The sequence below is a fragment of the Engraulis encrasicolus genome, chromosome 15 (genome assembly GCF_034702125.1).
Source record: "Engraulis encrasicolus isolate BLACKSEA-1 chromosome 15, IST_EnEncr_1.0, whole genome shotgun sequence".
NCBI lineage: Eukaryota > Metazoa > Chordata > Actinopteri > Clupeiformes > Engraulidae > Engraulis > Engraulis encrasicolus.
Window position 1 is genome coordinate 28,146,381 of NC_085871.1, and position 9,204 is coordinate 28,155,584.

The 9,204-nt window shown below is 42.0% G+C and overlaps 1 protein-coding gene across 2 annotated transcripts in view; it reads right to left on the reverse strand.

Moving 5' to 3' along the window:
* Positions 1 to 6,154, reverse strand: part of slc38a4 (solute carrier family 38 member 4) — a 54,334-nt gene extending 48,180 nt beyond the window's left edge. Inside the window, exon 1 of one of the 2 annotated variants that reach the window (XM_063217330.1) lies at positions 6,022 to 6,154. The gene's annotated coding sequence lies outside the window, so the exon portion shown is untranslated. Of the gene's footprint in view, positions 1 to 2,970; positions 3,192 to 6,021 lie in introns of those variants that run through there. The other variant, XM_063217333.1, reaches the window with a different exon arrangement.
* Positions 6,155 to 9,204: the final 3,050 nt, after the last annotated feature.

Genomic DNA, 9,204 nt, shown 5'->3' on the forward strand with positions numbered 1-9,204 from the left:
TGTGTGTGTGTGTGTGTGTGTGTGTGTGTGTGTGTGTGTGTGTGTGTGTGTGTGTGTGTGTGTGTGTGTGTGTGTGTGTGTGTGTGTGTGTGTGTGTGTGTGTGCGTCTGTGTGTGTGTGTCGAGGGGCGGGGGGGTTGTTTGAGTATGAATGTGTCTAGATCACATGAGCAAGTGTACATTGTGCGTGTGTGTGGGCTATTAGTGTGTGGGTGTGTGTGTGCATGCGTGCGCGTGTGTGCATGCTCTATACTGCATGTCTAGACTACACTGTGTTTTCGTGTGTCAGCAAGAATTCCCTGTGAAACGTTGCTTTGTCTCATATGTGAGGAGAATATGACTGAGGCGCCAATGAAAACCAACTTGGTCTGACTGGCAACATGGATGCTAAGGATCTGGCATCGAAAATGTTGCGCATTGGCAGCAAAGAAAGCAAGTAGTTCTTTCTACAAATGACATTATACAGTCTTTCAATTCAGCTACATGCACTAGCCATAAGTGAATCATGTTTCTCCCTGTACCGTGCGTAGGCAAAGCCAGGACATACAGTAGCCTCTTAGTGCAGATGGGGGCGCCGGCAGGCCTATTCACTACTTGCTGAAAACACTCAACTACATAACAACATTGCTATGACAGTACTTCTACCGAGAGCCTTAAGTAACAGATTAATAGTCATTGCAATTTTGGTGACAATAAGGCTATAACACTGGCTCTGTGCTAAGGGATTAAAGAGCAGATCAAGACCACCTTTAGTAAATTTGTGTGACAGGAAAAAAAACAGTATTAACTCAACACTTTGAGAATACTTTGGGAGAAAATACAATCTAGATGTTAACCCGTTAAGACACGGCATTATAAATTTGCTGTAACCAGAATGGTAATGGTCAAGTCGTAGACTCATAGTGCATTACTAAAGGCCCTTTGTTATGTAAGGGTTAACGTTCGGCGAGAAGGTCGCTACCGTGGAATAGCAGCACGACAGAGAGAATCTTTAGACCCCGACGCGGAGCGGAGGGGTCTTGTTCTCTCTGAAGTGCTGCTATTCCACAAAGCGACCGACTCGCCGAAAGTTAACCCGCTTATTATATGGATATACTTAAATGACTCACACATGGCGGGGACATTTCTTTAGGCCTATTTAATGTTAAGATAAACATTTTTGCTGCGCAAAACAAAACAGTGCCGTTGTGGAACACCGCTAGGCAACAGCTAGGTAGCCAGGACAACAGGTGTTGTCTATCACAGCAGCTGATTAGAGTCTTGTTGAAAAGTCGCTTTAGCAGTGAAAAGTCTTGTTGCCATTGACAGCGGTCTGTTATAGACCAACCCGTCCGTTATCGAAAAATAACAGACGTGCGAACGTTGGGGAGCCCCGTTGAAATGAATGGAGCATTCGACCGATGACGTCACAACCATATAATAAGTCATAGTATTGTAGTACTATGGTAGTTAACTTTTCAATGACTACAGCGTGGAGGTACAGTGTGCATTAAGGGGCTACATTAACTCTTTCAATGTTGAAGTCACACATCTTTTATTACTATCTAATTGTAAATGTCAAATGTAGCCAACTGCCACACCCATTAAGTGGCACACTGCTCTGGGTAAAACTGTTAAGTCATGTCAGGCCTCGCTTCATATTTCCAAGCCAATTTTTTTCCAAGTCCTACACACAAGTCTCAGTCACTCAACAGAATATTACAAAGAACATCTGCTATCTGTTTCGGTGGTGCTGCAGACGTTGGTCTGTGGTATCAAAGATAATATTACAAAGAAGACACCTTTGCTATCTGCTGCTTGTAGGGTGATGCAGAAGTTGATGTGTGGTAATGATTCAAAGGAAAAAAAATGCATCAAGGGGGTGTGAGAGCTGTCGCATCATCTGATTGGCACAGAAGAGCCAGCAAGGTCACATTTAAGCACCACGTAATAGAGAGAATCAGTTTGAAAAAAAAAAGAAAAAGAAAATGAACAAAAAAGGAAATGTTTGGCAAAGGTCTCAAATGCTGCATGTGCATGGGGACATCTCACGAGTCACGACATGACACCAGGTCGAATGTCTCTTCCCTGTCCCTCGAACACCACCAAGTACTGGAGATACTCCAAAAGCCGCTCTGCAAATACACTCTATCTGGGCAAGTGACATAATACTATTGGCAGGCACATGATGAACTATTCTCCATTTCACTGGGGTCAGTTGGCACCAGGTAAAAGGTAGCCTGATTATCATCGACTTTCAAATCTCTTTGAGACTTTTGTCTGACCACTGCTACTGCTTGATTGGTTCCTGGCAAAGTAGGTGGGGTTCCCAATTTTTCTGGAGATCAGAAACAATATTAAGATCGCTCTTGGCTTGACTAGAAGTAACGCAGAAGGTGTTACGTTACTAGGAGGGCATAGCCTGGCTAGATAAAAAGTACCTGTGAAAAAAAATGACTGGCCGAAAATACATACACTAATTCTCAAATTATGTAACACGCCACACTTGACTGCACATGGTGACGTTGATCATTGTCTCGAGCATCTTTGCGACTATTCAATTTACTTTTGTCATGGCAGTCAAGATTAGAACAATGGTACTTTCCAAAGAGACAAAAATGTAATCATTATCACCAAACAGTACAGACAAAATGCTATGTACCACTACACACACATTACAATCAAGGTTGCCCAGACCTGGAGACAGACAGCTAGACACAATGGATTAATGAGGATACAGAGAAATAGAGATAGAAGGAGAAGAAAAAGAGACACAGTGAAAAGGGAGATGAGCGAGAGAGAGAAAGAGAGAGAGAGAGAGAGAGAGAGAGAGAGAGAGTTGCAGATTTTCACGTTGTCCTACCTCGATTCCACCGTTAGAGCTGATGCATTGCCACACTATGCACAGGTGCCTCCAACACACACACACACACGCACACACGCACACACACACACACACACGCACTTAATGACAGCTTTGTGAACCACTCACACCCAGCATGACCCATATTCTCTCTGTCTCTCCTGCGGTGATGCCCCAGCCTCATCACGAGAGTCTCTGACGGCCTTCTTGAATCTTGACAAAAAGAGAGAGATGATCTCAAAGCCCCCCAGAGGACCAGCTCCTCTCCTTCTTTCTTCTTCTCTAATCACCTCTTCTCTGCTATCCTCCCCTTTCCCCTCTCCTCTTCCCCTCCACTATTCTCTCCTCTCTCTCCCCTGTCCTGTCTCCTTTTCTGTCACTCCCTTTATCTCCCTTCTCCTCTCCTCTCCTCTCCTCTCCTCTCTTCCCTTCTCCTCTCCTCCCTTCCCTTCTCTTCTCTTCTCTTCTCTTCTCTTCTCCTCTGTGACAGCTCTGCTCTAAAAACCTATAAATACCAGCCCACCTGCACAGGGGCTAAAAGGACACTATCAGGTCAGGCAGGCATGCCATGTGGCTAACACATTTCTTGTCACTATGTAACCCAACCTGAGTGAGTGTGATCGCTGGTAACCCCTCTGCCTACTCATGTGGTAGAGGTGGAGGTGGCGGTGGTGTCAACTCTTCTGTTTGATAATGGCTACTCTGTCTTTGTAGTGTTATTATTATTCAAATCCATCCTTTCAAACTGTTTTAATCCAGGGGCGCTCACCGGAGTACAAATTAAATGTATTTATTTTTTTCAGGCTGGAGAATGACCTCAGTGTTTAAATGTTTGATGGAGATATAGGTGCTTGACTGATTGTCGAAATTGATACCATAGGCCAACTATCATAGGCATATATCATTTCACAAACCTGAGGGCACCCCATCGGTAAAACATGCTTTAGATTATAAAAAGGAAAATACTTAAGAGATATTGAACTCTGGTGTGTTTCAGAGAAAGTGGTGTGCATCCTTGGTGACATGGTGTAGTAAAGAACAGACCAAGTTATTGTATGTGAGTAACAAACTTTCTAACTGATTCGTCTTGCATACACATTCCAACCACATGTCCTACAATATTTTTTTATACGGTATGTATATCTACAAGACTACGTGGCCAATAAAGCTGAATCTTGAGTTCAGTGAGTTTGAGTTCAGTGAGTACAAGACTCGGTCAGATGTGACAGACATATGGCATGGAAAAGACCCCACGTTGCCCTAGCAGCCCCAAAACAAAGAAGGCTGCAACTCTGTACCATACCACTGACTGCACACATAGCCTCTGGAGGTGGGAGGAGCATTACATTAGCTTGTCTGATGCAACCTTCGTGCGTGAACACTCGCTATCTCCTCTTTAGCTCACATCTGAAACCACACTGACATGTGTCTCTTTGTTATGTCTGGTGGTCTGAGTAAAATACATCCAAAGTAGCGATAAGAATGGTCTGTAGTGGAGTGGAGTGTGGTCTAAAGATGCAATAGATTTTTGAAACAAGAACACTGAGGGTGCGTTTCTATCATTAAAGGAACGGCAAAATGAGTTGACAATCACATGTTTCCAGTTTGCAAATACGAAAAAAAAACCCACTTGACGCTCATAGCTTGCAGCAGGTAAACTGGTTCTACACTGATGGTCCGTGCGCTTTCGAAACCCAACGTGCCAGCTCCATGTCAGACACAACAGTGATATACACCAGGTAGATATAAACAATAGCAGATTGGCAGAGAGCGATCCTGTTGATACCAACGTAACTTTCTTTGTGCCTGACACATGCATTGTGTCTAGCACCTGCACACATGGGCGCGCAACAGAGAGGCGGGTTTCTATTGTCGTGCTATTGGGCAGCAATCAGGCACCGCGCAATTTAAGGAGATAAACATTGCAAAGCTGGGTGGATTTGCAAAACTCTGGGACAAGGTCGTAGAACACGTTTTCAGTCGTGTTTCTTAACAAAACGTGATCATAATTTACTTTTGATAAGTTATAGGTATCGCCAACAAAATGTTGTAGTTTGGAGGTGACTTTGAAAGTGTGATATGGAGAAGCAGGACATAAAGGTATCAAGATGTGGAAATCAAGATGTGAAAATCTCAAAGGGTTACAACACACAGGTTTCTTTGCATTAAGATCTTCCTCTTAACATTTCGGAAACACACCTCCGAGCAAGGCCAGCAACGAACGGGTCAATGGAATGAGTTATGACTTTGTACCTCAGAACATCATTAGAAATTCAGAAAAAAAGTGCAAGCTTTCTCGCAGGGGTGCAACGCTCCAAGTTTGTATTCTCTCGCTTTGTTTTGTTGTCTTTGCCCAATTCTCCTCCTCACTGCAATTCACTGTTATGTAATCGTCGCATCTTTTTTAAAGCACTAAATCATAAGGGGAAACCCCTCCTTCTACAAAAGGGGAGGACAGGACACAGCACAAAATCATGCGTAATTTCAGCTTTCGGGTTGTTTTCATTGCGTTTTCCCTCACGATTTTACCATTTTAAAAAGAAAAGCAAGCATGGGCAGCCAATTTCCTTAATGGAGCGAAATGGGGGAGGGGGCAACCCTTGAGTTATCTCTGCCATGCGCTACAGTAGCGCGCAAGAGAATAAATAGAATCTTTTCACTTATCCCCTTCTCAGCAAGTAAACCAGCTATGCGCGCTGTAGATACAAACACAGATTTATCTCATCGATCAAAATAAATGTATCGAACAAACAATTAGCTAATCCCACACGCAGGGATACACTGTTTTACATTCTTACCGCCAAAGATATTTGGCCTCTGTGACTACACCCAATGATCAGGATACGGAACCTCGCCTTGCGCTTTACATATCTAAACATGCTGAAGATGTACTATTTAGAAGCCAAAAGTAACACATAGAAACGTTTGGTAATGTACCACCACAACACAGTCCCCCAAAACGTGCTGACTGCAACAACTTGTTCGCTTTAGCCAAATGCATGCTCATGCAACAGCATGCATGTCCTTTACGCGTAGCAGGCGTGATATCCCACTCATAAATAAGTAACAACAATGAAGCATGGTGGAAAACCTTGCCAACACACATGGTCGGAGAGAGATACAATGTGAAATATCAACTTTTGCACTACAAAAAATGTGTAACTTGGCAAAACAACTCACCTTGGATTTGTATTATCAATTGGATGGCTACCCGAGGTGGTGGCAATCGTAACCTAAACGGACGTATGTTGACCAAGTGAACGGACCTGCCCATTTAACGAGGAAGAGACTGGAAATTTCCACCATGTGATGGCAACCTTCCTCAAGCATCATATTTCACACAGAAGAAGACAAGACTCGAATGTGGGGGACTCGGCGGACGGCCCCCACAACTTTACGAACGCAGGGTAGACTGTTGTCAGGATGCAGAGATTGTATCAGCATTACAAGAAGAAAACAAATATATACATAGCCTACAACATTGATGAGGACTTCACAGGCTCTAGAACTCCAAGAGAAAGTCTGATATTCAGAAATTCAGAATATTCCAATTCAGACATAAGTTTATTACCACTTCATCATTATGTTGTAACTTATTTCCTTTAATGAGTAGATGCCAGTTCATATAGGCCTAACTCTATTCTGTGTGGTTGAGTTACGCCTTTGGTAAGCCATTGAGGGGACATTTGTTTGCTAAGGAGTGTTTTGTGTGCTTTTGTTTTGAAACCTCCAAGGGTCTCTTCAATAGGGAAATGGGCAGTGAGGCAACAGACTTCATTTATTTAGTTATAAAGATAGTGGGGGAAAAAATACAAATTTATTTAAAACTTTTAAACACTTTACTTCTTTATACATTTTCTTTACTCAACTTTACCCCTTTACTTTTTACTTTAAATAAATAAACAACTAGGGCCCCAACTAGCCATTAGAATTGCCCTTTAGTAATACACAGTTCAGTTTCTATCAGACTTTTCAAAAAAAGAAACTGAACTGTCTACATTAAAGGGCAATTCTAATGGGTAGCCTATTAGTTGGGCCCCTCATACATAGTTTGTGTGTGTAAAGAGTGGCTCTCCCAGAAAGAGACATTTAAAGTTGAATGGTCCGCACTTAACACAAATCGTATGTGTTCTTTGGTAATCCCTGGGAGTTATATGCTTCACATAGCTCATTCACAGCCCATTCGCTGACACATATGGATACATATTATAACAACACATTCCATGAAGCTCTATCTCTCTCACTCTTTTTTTGATGTTCAGACATAACAGTGCTACTTCTGAGAAAACCGAGTTTGCCTAAACAATCTGAAACGGATGACTCTCTGTCATTGTCTTAAAACACAATGGTTTAGTCACAGGACATTCCTTTCTTTGCCTTACTTGCTCCCTCCCTCACCTCACCCTCCCATGTAAGGCTATACTAGGACAGTTTTTCCCCCAAACTGGAGGTCGGGATCCCAAAGGGAGTCACAGAGGCACTGCAGGGGGGGTCACAGAGAAGGGACAGTTTCCATAAAACCTTGAACACATACGCTTTCATATCATATAATAATTCCAAAAATTGGTTAGTAACAGTATTCACTTGCATGTTATTCATGAATACTGTTTCTAATTTCACATTAAAATGTAACAATTTAATATCAAAGCACTAAAATGTTTGCTGTTTGGAATATGGGAGGAGGGGGTTCCCAAAATGTTCTTAGGTCCGAAAGGGGGTAAGTTGACTCTCGCCAAATCACTGGGTTCCGCCTTTTTCCACCAAAATCCATCTGGCAGCTACGAGTCTACAAAAGCGTGGTTTTATTTTTAAAAATCCTTGCATGCGATTTTTAATGAGATGCTACTTTAACTACTCACATATTTGAAAATACTATCACATTTACAGAATTAATGTTGATGAGTGAGTCCATGTGAGCGGCCATTGTTGCTCAAACAACTGCTGCATTTCACTTATTTTTTCCTTTTTCCACTACGTTCAAATTTTGACTACATCACATCCCTGAAAATCCCACAATCCTGGGGTGCATTTCTCGAAACCATAGTTGCTAACTACATTAGCTACTTCATTGTTTTCAATGCAATTTCCCATTGGCAACTACCCAAGTTGCTAACTGGCTAATGACTATGCATTTGAGAAACGCAGCCCTGGTTGGTTCTTCTGCAATTTGGTTTGGGAGCAGGGTGAATCCAAAGGTCCCCCAGACCTTTGTGTGAACTCACGAAAGCTGAGCGGAAATAAACAAGGGTCTGGCGAGAGTCAGGCTAAAAATGGCATCCCAGCAGAAAAAGTTTGGGACTGCCCAGGGCCAACATAGGCTACCTCACACATATACCCACATAATAGTCACCACCACAGCAAGAAAAGCGAGATCTCTATAGCATGCGGTATTTTCCGTCTCTGGCGAGATGAATTAGCTCATTCGTGTGAAGTATTAGCCTAGCTCAATTACAGTATCACATCTAATTAATAGATGCTGTGCTGTTACTGTATGGTGTGTTTTGTGTCAGGGTTGCTCCAAGCAAAGATATCATTCATGAGTTTTTTCCTCAATTACCACCAACTATTTGTTGTAGTGATGGTGTTTCCCATCTTAAGTTGCTTTGCTTTATTCACCTGGAAGGAAATTTGGGTCTAGTCGGAACCTATAGCATTATTCTGTTTTACTGTTAAAATGGCTCCCCCCGTTATACACGTCTTTTAGAGCTTATATAAGTCTTTTATAAGTAAAATGGCATAGCCAAGTTATAATGTGTTTAGGAAAAGTGTCTGTTGTTTCTTTTTTAGCTAAGCATTACACAAGCAAAACAGTTTGCAGAGGGTACCCAACCCAACATGTTTGGATTTAGAATGTCCAGATCCTCTATTTTAACCTTATTGTGAAAAGGGACATTGTCTTTTCTCTGTAATCTGACACTAAAGACTCTCAGTAATGTCAGACATGTTATGTGGTTGTTAATTATGATGTAGTTATGATATGGTGCCTTTTTCAGCAAACGTAAGCGGCTAGTCTTTGCACTAAGAGGCTACAACAATGTTTAAAAAAGCTGCACATTCCGCAGTTGCTTCAATTCTGAAAAGTTTGCTGTTGTTTTCAATTGTTAGTTTCTGATGATGAATCATTATCTCTTCCTGCCTTTGAACATCACACAGTATTTGGCATCTCTTTATAAACATCCTAATCATGTGCATGCAGTGCACAGTTAGACGTTACGCATTCAGAGATCATCTGAGGACACCCGTTGATTTTGTTTACTTGCTTACTTGCTGATTTCGTTTGTTTACTTGCTTTGTGTCTTTCTAGATCATCATTTTTTGACAGAATGAGAATGAGACAGAAGTCGATTTCCTAAATATGAGCTC